Genomic DNA, 10,960 nt, shown 5'->3' on the forward strand with positions numbered 1-10,960 from the left:
CTCTGTTATGGCTCCATTTTGAAAAGCCTTAACCATTTGTGTGATATTTGGCACACACGCGCCATTTAATTAATCCTACCTTTGTACGGCAGAAAATAAATTTAAGGTCAGAAATGATGGAAGGCGGGTGCACGGTGCAGTGAATGTTTTTTAATAAGTTAAAATGAATTTTGATTTTCTTGGAGAAAAAAATGAATTTTGATTTGAAAAAAAGGATAAGCTGACAGGCAGTAACCGGTATCAGTCCGGTTGGACTTCCCGGAGAAAAGGTGCCTACGGGCGGTGTCTACTCCACACGTGCGATCTCTTCTCCTAAGCATATGTATGTGTGCGAGGGGAAGGGAAGGACTTTGTGGGTTGTTGTCGATGCTGTGCGTCGTCCGTCATTCAAGGGGTCCCTTCTGTGTGGAGGTTTAGAGAGTTTTCGTCGCCAAAGTGGGTCGGTGAAAATATCCAACCCGTCCCTCCATCCATCCTAGTGGCGGAGAATCAGTTTCAGTTTCAGTCTCCCTACCATAGAAGTTTGTTGTGCAGGAAAGGGTGGAGCAGATGAGGATCCGGAATCGTTCCTGCGGTGCCGTTTTATTGTCGCGGAAGTCATGTGAAAAGCCAGTGAAGCGTACATTCACAGATGAAGTTGAGGATGAGGAGGAGAAGTTTCTTCTTCCTTTGGTTGCAGCTGCCATGGACGCCCAGCAACCCGAGGAGGATGATCAGGTAGATGGCATAGGAGCGCTTGCAATTCCTGGGACGGGGACGGGGATTGTTGGGCGCCGTGCCGGACACAAATGGAGGGACATATTGCTCAGACATGGCGCTGGGAATGCTGAAAGCTGCGAGGCTGTAAAGGTAAGTGTCCGATCTTGCTTTGGTTTTGGTTAATTCAGTGTTTTGTAATATTTTGAAGAAATTAAGTCGTTAGATTGCTGGAGTCGTGCATAAAATCTTCATATGACTTTATCAATCTGCCCTCTGGTTCGTCCGAGAGTTGGATGGATGAGATCTCGCCCTTTCTGGTTGTGGTATTTGCATTTTGAGGGTGTCAGGCGGTTCCGTAATCATGCCTTTTCGTTTTTCCTTCGGGTAGCCGGTTCGGCAGGCAGGAAGAAAGAGGAATTCTTCGTTCAGCCATGATATATATATATGTGGATAGGGCTAATGGCCCCTTCCCATTTTCGGACCATATACTATTACAGTCCTGGTCAGTTTAATATTCCATCCGAGTTCCGTCTCTTTCTATGAATATTTGGTAGTGTGGAAGTGGGGAGCGAAGGATGCGGCATGCACTGAAAATGGAGGCGATAGTGCAAGTCATGGGTGCAGACTCGGCTTTTTTGTTACTTATTTCCCAAACCCTCAACTCCACCTCACAGTTGGTGCAGCAGACTATACACAGATTTGCGAGTGCGTCGAAGATTCATTAGATATTTCTAGTCTAACCCTTGCTTTCAACAGTGTGAATAGAAACATGGAGGATTTTTATCAGGGCTTTGGTGTTGTACTATTTCTCTACAGGCATGATTTCTTGATCTCAAGTGTTTGCAATCACATAATGCAACTCCCGTCTATAGTACCCGATTTCGAGAAGCGCTATAACTATGAAATTTTTTGTCAAAATAATCGCCCGTCTGCAGAGAATATATTGAGTCTCCAATGGCCATAGGCTTTTGGAGGGCTAAAGAGTTTACATTCTATTCATCCAAGTTGGTATTTCGTCTGGATCTGAATATTCGACACAACTTCAAACAATAATAGTGTTAGTTGGGGATCTAGCGAATGTCAGATCTGAAAGAAGTCTTCTATCAAAAGATTTTGGCCTGTAAAATCGCAAATCTGGTCAAGAGACACTGAAAATGCTTTCACTTTTCTCGTCTTTTTGCAGGTAGGTTCGTGGGGAGATGAAAAAACCAAATTTAAAGGAAACAATAATATGAGGTACCTATTCAATATTTCTAAATCACCCTCAAATCCAGAATTTATAGGATTGGCGATGTTTGTTTCCCTGGTTACGCGAATCGCTAAATAAATTTATACCAATACTTTCATGGGTTCCTCAAATTTTCATGCTTACTTTCTTATGAATTTCTTATGGCAGAAGTGAAAGGGATAAAATCGGATTCTTTGGAAACGAAGGTATATAGTCTCCTGCACTGGTTGCTATTAATCACATATTAATCAGTTCGTTGGCTCTTGACGCGAGAGCTCTTGGGCGGGAATTTTGCAGGAAAAATCGAGCAGTACTTGAAGATGAAAACACGTCAAACAGCTGTTGCGAGGAATCTGGGTCAGCGAGTAATTACAGAGAACGCGATTCGGCAAAATCAGGCCGGCTTGCGAACGACTTCATGTCCAAGAAGCTTGAACAGGAGGTTGGGCATTTTGTGGAAAGCGGAAACAGCTTGCACACCATCAACATCAACAAACGGAGGAGGTCAAAGAAGAACCGAGAGCCTATAAATGCATGGAGATCAGGTGATAAAACCAGACTGATAATCGGCGGGGAGGAAGAGGAAGCTGTCATAAAGAAAGATAAAGCAAGAGCGCTTGACAAGCCCATGCAACCCGCCTTCAGTAATAATAATGATAATAGTCATCTGGGCTCTCAGTGCAGGCGCAGGAACGGAAGGGGTTGGAGGTGTTCGCAGCGAACTCTGGTAGGATATTCTTTGTGTGAGCACCATCTTGGCAAGGGCAGGTTGAAGAGTATTAATACTGAGAATGGCAAAGTTTTTCTGAATAATAATAAGAAGGGAAGCAAATTCAAAGAATTGCGCCTGTTAGATGATTCATCTTCAGTAAAAGTCGAGAAAAATATCATTGATCCTATGGGTGGAGCAGAGAGAAATATGGCTGTTGTGATCCAGGAAAACTGTTATACAACGATATAAATACTAGATGTTCTTAGGATACTGTGAGTGTCAACTGCTAGATAGTTATTGACTGTTTATGTTTTTTATGTATTTGTTGTCACCATGATATAAGAACCATGAACACACCTGTGTTGCATTACTTTGCCCAGTGCGATTCTCACGGATTGAGAATAATTAATTGTATGTTTCAGTTGTAAAACGTTTCGCTGGATGCATTTATAGTTGTATCTATTAGGCTATAGAGCATGCTGAATATGTGTTGTTTGAAGGCTCAGTTGGCTTAAAATAAACCTTAAAATAAACTTGTGCCACATGGTGGATTTTTTCAAAATGAAAAGTGGTATTAAATATATGTTTATTTGGAAAAACTAATTTGCATGCTTATGTATTTTTCTATGCTATCAAATTTATTTTTTTCTTTTCCTTCAGGGTTATTCGTTACGTTGTGCACAATAAAATTGAAAAAAGAGATTTTTATTATTTGATTTCACATATTTAAACCTGACATATAGCATAAGTTGTATGCTGAATTTTAGTTTAAAACAATAAGCAGCACCGTCTTGAATTTTGTTAACGTTGAGTGGACATGATTTAAGTGAAAGTTAGACTAATAAAGAGTGTAAATATAATGTAAATATATTATATCCATATGGTTGAATATGGAAATTATATAATATAATAATTATTAATTAAAAAATAATATTTATAATAAATATATATATATATATATATATATATAATTTTAAATTAAATAATTAAAAATATAATATTATTTAAAATATACAATGTAATAGTATTTTTTAGAAGGTTATTATTGTAATAATAAAATATAGATATTTTAAAAGGAATTTTAGAGTAGTTTTTAAGAAAATTGTAAGGATTAAGAGAGCAAAGTATTCTGAGTGGAGGAGACTCAACAATATTGTTTTATTCATTTATTTTTAGACTAGGTGCATTTAGATTTGGGATGATTAACTTTGCATGAATGGTAGAGGATGGCCCAGTGAGTTGAAGGAGAAAGAGTTGGAATTTTCGGTGGTTAAGCTATATAGAGACCCCCTATATAAGACTAGAGTGACCCACTTTCATCCTAGACCTAGCAAATTAATTGCCTATGTTGAATAAGAATGTATAGATATATCTCCATGTGGGCTTCTAGTGTTGTGAATCAGATTGGGGAGGGAAAACAAAGGATTGGATTTCTTCAATTTCCCGTGCTTGATGGTGGATGGTTAACAAGAAATCAGCAATTCCTTGGTGGCCCATGGAAAAAGGCCGACGAGACAACTTTGAGCCAACTATTGAAAGCAACCTGAAATGAAAAAGGAACAAAGATAACCAAAGGAGGATAAAGACAATATGAGCAAAGGGGCATGCTACCATAAACCATTTAAAAGGTACCTACTCTTTGTTCAACCCATAACTACTATTCCCATTAGGGGTTGAGCCCACATTGCACCATGATGGCTCCTTTCGACAAGGAAATCAATGATAACTTGAAAGACCCAATAGCATTCTAGATGAAAGTGTGGGAGTGATATAAGGAGGGCAGGACATGATGATATAATAAGGGATGACGAAGGGCATGTCACTTGTGTGATGCAAAGAGGGCGAGGCATACCATGTGTATCTCGTGTTAGCAACCATAATTTATTGAGGTAGCCATTACAGTGTTGGTTGAGTGAAGCGATGGTAATTAATCAAAATGTCCCCAAATTTCTCTAGAATGACCTCTTAGTATAGAAATATGCTTGGGTGTTCTTAATATGAAGGACATGAAAAAAATTCATGAGCCAAGGTGAAGGTGCATAATCATATTCTTATAGTCTTCCACTATTATAAGATTTTGAATGATGAAGTAGAGGTTATTTTGACTCCTTGGTGTAACCATAGGCTTGGCCTCGGTTGTTAGTGGTCAAGCCAATACTCCATGAGAAAGAAAACTCAATGTTTCCTTGGGTTGAAAAGAACCCCAACCACGACACATTACATAATTATTTATAAATTAAAAATATCAAATTTAATCACAAAAAATATCATTATATAAAGGGAAGTTATATAAAGGGAAGTTATAATATAAATACAAATATCTTAATAATAATAAATAAAGCCTAATAATTAAGTTTGATTTGTCATGCGGCAACATATTTGATAAAGATTTTATGAAATATGAAAGTCTATACTACGAGGGTGAGGGTCAATTTTCCTTGGACTTTCTAGATTTATTAAATTATTATTATTTTTTGTAAGTTTGGTAGGACTACAACTTCCTCATGTTCGAAATATCACCCTGATCAGGGAAGAGAATTAAACCAGTGACTTCACATTAAGGAGTTCCTTATCAAAGCACCATTTATCCAAGGCCCCGTGGACATTAAAGTATTGTTTTTACTTATGCATGTAATATAAAAAAATGCAGAAAAAAAAAGAACAAATAGAAGAATCACTCACAAAACCACAATAACACAAGATATGACTTGGGAAACCCTTTAGGGAGAAAACCCCAAAGGCTTCTCTACTATATATTTATCTAAATGGAAATGATGTAAATAGAAAGGAAACAATGCAAATAGAAAGGAATGAGACTTGTGGCTTGTGGGCCACTATAGAAGACAAACCCTCTGTTTTTTTTTCCTGTTTTTATCCACTCCAAGCTACTGTACTCAACTATGGAAAAAAATGCACTAGAATAGAATCAAACCCCTTTCGTTCTTAGTGACACGATTATTACACAACTTATAGCCAACTGGGGGTTAAATTTGACCTAATCAACTTTCAATATAAGCTATAACTCAAATCTTTTAGAGTCTTCTCATCGTGGTCAAGTGGTTAACCCCTTTTCCATGAATAATGGGATTAATGTGGCATCCATGAGTAATGGGGTCAATGTGGCATCCTCTCAAATTATGGTGGATAAAACATGAAGGTCAACTTGTGGGTGGCGTAAAAGATTCCATTTGAGGACTTTCTTGCACAATTAGAAATGTATCTAAGTGTGGAATAATGCAAGGGATCTCGCACAAGCTAAAGCTTTTTGACCCCAAAAAATTCATCGAATGCATCATCTACCTCTAGAAAGCTTCAAATTTCAATTCACCAAATTAGTACCCCTTAGTAATATATTGTGAATCAATTCCTCCCATTTACCACTTTGAAGGCATCAAAATAGATGAAAAATAATATATCTATATTTATATCAATATTTAATTCAATCATAATAAATATTTAATTCAATTCAATTCAATCATAATCAATATTTATATCTATATTATTTTTAAAATTATCTATGTTAATGATAATACTTAAATTTCACATATTTCACATATCTTCCTCATAATGATTGTCTTTAAATATTTTGATTCCTTAAAATTTGAGAGATAACAATCAAACATAAGACAATTTTACAAATAACTGGTTTAATCTTAAATAATACTACTTTATTTCTAACCTGAATTGGTTTAGATTTTTATTAAGATTTATTAAATGTTATAATATGTTTAGTTATTTAATTATTCTTATTGAAAAGATATTTAAAAATTATTTTATTATGATATAAAATTTCTATATAAATATCTTTGTCAGTAATTAAAAAAATATTACTTTAATTTAATTAAAGATATTATTATTATAGTAATATATATTATATAATTATATTTATAGATAAATGTAATTTCTTAGATTAAATATCTTTATTTTTATTTTTATTTATCTTAATAATTATAAAGACTATGATTACAAGTTTTTCATGTACCATAATATATATTATAATTCTCATACAAAATTAATATATTATACAAATATATATAAAAAAATAATATTAATAATTTATTTCTCATCATTAAATTTTAAAACCACTTATTATTTGAGGATATCTTTACTATTTAATTTTTTTTTTCTAAATTATAAATATAATTAAAAATAGTGATTAGAAATTTTTATATAAATAATAGATACATTATTAATTATATTTTGGATTTCATATATTTTCACTTATTTTTATATATTTTTAATCTTCTTCTTTTTTGTTATTTCTTTGTGCACTCTTAAATTATTTGATAATGCTATGATAATTATGAATGTGTTATCACAACCAATATACTCGCAAAGATATAATGGTCATACAAGAGCGATATGAGAGTGTTATATTGAAATAATGTTGTTATCATGGATGTTATATTGGAGAGTGTTTATAATTGTTGTCACATAAAGTTAAATGAGTCCTAAATTGTCTTTATATGAGCGTAGTTGACGTTCTTAAAGATGGTGTCGAAAGCTTCTACGAACACAAATCTGAACGCATTGATGTTGAGGAACTATTGGACGGTTAAGTCGATGGTTAGGAAGATACATATAACCTGCAAACAAAAATCAAATAAATATTTGTTCTTTTCAATGTCATTTCGTGCATTAAAAAAACCATCTTTTTGGACAATTTTGTTGACCTGTAATATGTTTTGTTGAGGATTCTTTAGCGAAAATCATATAGAAAAACTTTTGTGGATGTGTGTCCAATCAGTCAGTATAATTCATGGTCAAAACAAATTGTAATATGTTTTCATTTCAAAAGAAATGAATTAGATATTATATAAATTAATTTTTATATGGTTTAAAAATTTAAAGTGTATAAACTTAGTAAGGAAGAGTATGTGTAGTGTGTAAATTATATATATATATATATATATATATATAAATGATTGAATATACGCTGTATATATGATATATAGTGTATATATGATTGTTGAATCAACTAAAAATATATCCCAACCTTTACAGCAGCCTTTAATGCACTGGTGGGCTACATACTGGATCCTTTGGGCTTCTCACGTTGCTGCATTGATTCCCAATGCACAGACTTTGTCAATTGACCATATTTTGAGAGGCGATTGATCTTGCTGTATAGATGTGGAATTTGAGAAACCCTTAATTTAATATTGGTTGTTCACCGCTTAACTCTTCCCACAGCTACAGCAGTGCACTTCCATTTCTCCCCAATCCTTTACGCTAACCGTAGATATTCTGAAAGGGTTAGGTCCATATTCCCTAGTTCAAACTCATGTTAAGGATAGGAGGATTTTTGGTAATTATATTATAGTATTATATTTAGTAATTTCTTTCCGGATTAATTATATTATTAAGATTTAGTCGATATTTTGAATTAACTTATATAATTCATCATTACAACAAACAGTTATCAGATCTATTGCATTTCAAAAAATACCGCTAAATATCATGTATAAGAAGCTTATGAACAGGCCAAAGCTTGAAACAAATTTGATCCATTCCTGAGCCCATTTTGGAATTATCGAAATCTCTCCGACAATGAATTTTTTGATGCAGTGGTGGGTTTGACAACATGCGGTTATCATCTAGAGCTCGAGCTGAAAAGAACTTATTGAATTTAATTCGGCAAGTTTTGGAATCTACCAGATGTCTGATTTATAGGCATCATTTACTGCTGATATTGAGGAGAAAACAATCCGGTTCACAGCAGCGGCGGAATTGTGGAGAGTGCGTTGGTTTATATCAACGAAAGCGCCACTGGAAGCATTTCAAATATATAAAGTGCATGGATGGTCGAAATCTCATATCACGGCCTGGTATTTTGACATAAGCCGTGTAGTCAAGAAGTTCAAAATCAAGAGAAGTGGTTGTTTAAGAGAAGTTTAAGTTGATTATTATGGCTGATGTATAGGGTTTTAGTTTAATCAATCCATATCATGAGTTAATATATGTTATAGTGTTAACGGTTTTGCATATTATATTAATAAAACGTTTCCAATTTTTTTTTGGTTGATCCGAAAACTTTCATTAGATTATTAGAAAGATATTACATACAATCTAGACGTCTTCGGCTCTCCCAGTTTAGAGCCGTTTTACTCTCACGGGATTTGTTCGTTGGTACAGCATCCCAAAAACAAAGCAAAAGTTGTGAATTAAGTATATAATTCTCAAAAATAACAAAGCATAATGACCCAAAATACAAGTAAGTGTAAGAGACAACTAACCGTTTTCATAAGGGGAGGGGATGGTGAACCGGGAGAGGAGGGTAGGGTTTTTGCCATGACTGCCTTTTGGAACTATTGGAGGGCCATGCCTTCCATGTACATGATAGTCAACGTGTGTCTTGTGGGTTTCAATTTCGTCTAATCTTTCACTGTGGCTACTTTAACTATGTCTAATTAAGGCAAGGTGATCTACTATTTCACTCTGGTTGAACTGCACATTGTTGATATAGGCAACTACTTCGTTTTGATCTTCATACCTTTGCTACTAGATAATGTCTAGGTGTGCCAATATACCATGCAATTGTTCTGCAATCATTCCAAGTGACGACAACTGTTCTACATGGTCCGACGACTAGGCCCGATCGTGGGCAACTTCGCCCTCCACTTCTTCACTATCTCTTGCGTCCTCCCATTGCACTTCCATCTTGGTCACTCGATCACATGGTTGGATGTGTGGGCTAGCATCCCTTCTGGCCCATCCACATTGCGTGAACATCTTCGTCACCTTCCACGAATAGACCCAACACCAAACTCGAGACCTTCTTGCCCATCTGGCCCCAAAAATATTCCCTATAAGTAAAATAGGTACACCCCACTTCACACATGAACCCCACGTGATGGATGCCCTCCCTTAGACCTGAAAAAGGATAGAGTACATAGGCAAGGCCTTTAGGCTTGAAGGGTTCAGAACCCACCCGACCCTACCCCTCTCAAGCCCTGAAACAAAGTCATGAAACTGAACAACGCACTCCCACAAAAGGCCACTCACCTCAAAGTCCAACCATACACTAACCACTCCAAGAACAATATAATTGACAATAGACCAATGTATTTCTCTACCAAGGAGACTAGCTCTTTGGACACCAAGTCGACCCTCATGAACTAGTGCAGATCAATATATGAGACAACGAAATGAGATTACTAGAGGGCCAAAATAACCCCTGTCTCAGCACTCCACCACTACGCTAAACTAGAGTTTTGGCATCTTCCATCCGCTTGATCTACCAATGCCCCAAAAATGGAGGAGACCTTTGTACCGGTTTCATTAAATAGGCCAGCCTCGAGTCCCAAAGTTTGGTTGAGCGCTTGAAGCGAATTCTCCCCACACATCCCACCAAGCTACCAAAACTAGCACTTCTACTCGATCATTGCCCCAGCTTGGTCCTCCAGAGAGGCCCTTTAAGCAATCTAAGCGAGAATTACCTTGTAGAACCCCAATTCTCATCTCCAAGGTGCAAAGATAGTGCACAATGGCCATCAACTTTGCTATAATATCCTTGAGAGCATCATGAACTTCCGTCATGTCTCTCCTCCACCTATGTACTCGCCACGTTCAAACATTACAAATGTCAAGTAGGTGAGCCATGCTGCGAGATTACTCTGATCTAACACCCCATCAAAAAATCTTCCAAATCATTTTTATTCCAACTCCTTTTCAATAATTTTTTAAATTAATAAAAATAACTCTTATTTAATAAATATCTTCTATCAAATTTCCTTACATCTCAAATACTTATAAAACCCAAAAGCCCACATCATTCACTCCAATTTTTATAGTATATTAACTTTATCTTTCCCAACTTTAAAACATCCTCTAAAAATAAATACACAGATTTTTTTTTTTTTTTTTTTGTAAGCTGAGGTGAGATTCTATATTTCTATTACTGGAAAAAAAGAACATTACAGACATAAGCAGGTCTCAACCCGCTCTTAAGGGAAACCGGGTTTCTTGACCACTTGAAATTTTTAACTGCCATCCAAAAAAAGTATATAACCAGTCTATCTGTCCATGCAAAATATCCATCTAATCTTACTATATTCAAACTGATTTTTATCTGAGTCATGATCAACTACTATATCAAAACAAAACTAAAAGTAAAAACCTCCTTGCAGCAGCTCCATCTTCTACTGATTCCTTGTATCCGGGTTTGCCTCTTTCTCTATCTTGATTCCCATACCGCTTGCCTGGAGTATCTTCATAATCTCGTCCATCTTTCTATCTTGCATAAGTAAAGTAACTTGGATATTTTTCAGCTCCTTTTTCAAAACAGGGATACCTTGAGCCAATTCAACCATTTCCATGGC

The 10,960-nt window shown here is 35.6% G+C and overlaps 1 pseudogene across 1 annotated transcript; it reads left to right on the forward strand.

Moving 5' to 3' along the window:
- Nucleotides 1-329: 329 nt before the first annotated feature.
- LOC149232484 (uncharacterized) lies at nt 330-3,097 on the forward strand (annotated as a pseudogene). The gene is made up of 3 exons (XR_016248160.1): nt 330-849; nt 1,883-1,935; nt 2,096-3,097. The product of XR_016248160.1 is annotated as an uncharacterized LOC149232484 (transcript).
- Nucleotides 3,098-10,960: the final 7,863 nt, after the last annotated feature.

This window comes from Pinus tabuliformis, chromosome J (assembly GCF_031772625.1).
Source record: "Pinus tabuliformis cultivar Carrire ecotype Pingquan chromosome J, CPIR1, whole genome shotgun sequence".
NCBI lineage: Eukaryota > Viridiplantae > Streptophyta > Pinopsida > Pinales > Pinaceae > Pinus > Pinus tabuliformis.